This window comes from Mandrillus leucophaeus, unplaced genomic scaffold (genome assembly GCF_000951045.1).
Source record: "Mandrillus leucophaeus isolate KB7577 unplaced genomic scaffold, Mleu.le_1.0 Scaffold22, whole genome shotgun sequence".
NCBI classification, from domain to species: Eukaryota; Metazoa; Chordata; class Mammalia; order Primates; family Cercopithecidae; genus Mandrillus; species Mandrillus leucophaeus.
In genome coordinates, this window is record NW_012102254.1 from 6,466,567 (window position 1) to 6,467,889 (window position 1,323).

General features: G+C 47.2%; 1 pseudogene; it reads right to left on the reverse strand.

Moving 5' to 3' along the window:
• Positions 1 to 1,113, reverse strand: part of LOC105540489 — a 13,311-nt pseudogene extending 12,198 nt beyond the window's left edge.
• Between the last annotated feature and the right edge of the window lie 210 nt (positions 1,114 to 1,323).

Sequence of the window (1,323 nt, forward strand, 5' to 3'; positions counted from 1 at the left end):
ATCACCTTCAGAATGTCCTGAATCTATAGGAGGGGACAAGGGAAAAACAAGGGCAGGGGGAGAAAGACAGAAGTGGCTTAGAGAGAAACAAAAAAGTCAGGGTAGGAGGAAGATGTGGTTTCAGGAAAATAAAACGCTGAGGAAGAGCAGAGGAGATTGAAACCATGGCCTGTGCCATTCTTCCAAATGGCCACCTGCTGCCTTGCCAGGGGCAGGAACAAATAGATGGAAATGTTCCCTAAGCGATGCAGTCACAGGGTGGAGTCACCTGACCAACGCAGCTCTTAATATGCTCACTGGACCCCTCTCCTCAGGCCCAGGACATGGACGATGAATCTGGTAGAGCTCCAGACCTCCACCTCTATTAAAAAACCAGACTCCTGACTAAGGGTTCACTTGAACTAAGGGGGCTCCAGCTAAAAAACAAGTTTGAAAGACACTGATCTTATCCAGTGTCATCTTACAATGGAGAAAACTGAGGCCCAGGGTAAGAAGTGATTTTTCTGTGGTCACCCAGCAAGCTGGTGGCAAATTAGATCTTCTCTTACGCCTAGTGCCTGGGGCTCTCCTCACCACACCCTGAGCCCCCTACTGTGACTCCTAAAGGGACAGCTTGATAGCAAGTGGCTGTACTCATTGGCCCAGCTCCCCCTTGAGACTGGGGATCAGGAAAATCAAACAGCAATGACCATTTCCGGGGTATCCTGGGTGTTCACAGCAGGACATGTACTAGGGATTAACATAAAAACAACTACAATATGGAATATCATTTAAACTTCAGAAATGAAAATCAAACAACACTACCCCTATTTTACAGATGTGAAAAGAGAGGCCCAAAGAACTCAAGCAACTTGCCATAAATCAGATCCTTAGCAGATGGAGAGGCAGGATTCAAACCCAGAATTCTTAACCAGTACCCAGCAATCTTAACAATTACCCTCTACCGCCCCCTTGGGCCCCCTGTCCCCAGGAGCCTGGCCAGCCAAGACTCACAGCCCCAGGTGAGTGGCAACCACCAGAAGTGGTTGTCTCAGGGCTACTGCCAGTTTTCTTCTTTTTTGTCTTCGCTCCTGGCGGAACACCAGGGCTGTTCCTCTGCTGATATTCTTTTAGCTGCGGGAAAGAAGAGCAGTAATACTCATGAGAACTACCAGTCCCTACAGCCACATCCCCCTTTACAGTTTTTCAAAATACTCTTATACACCATCTGACTTAATGCCACCAACAACTGTACAAGGTGTTTTCACAATCACTTACTGATTGAGAGGGATGGATATTATGGCCAAAAAAAAGGGAAGGTGGGCAATAATGGAACTTAAACTC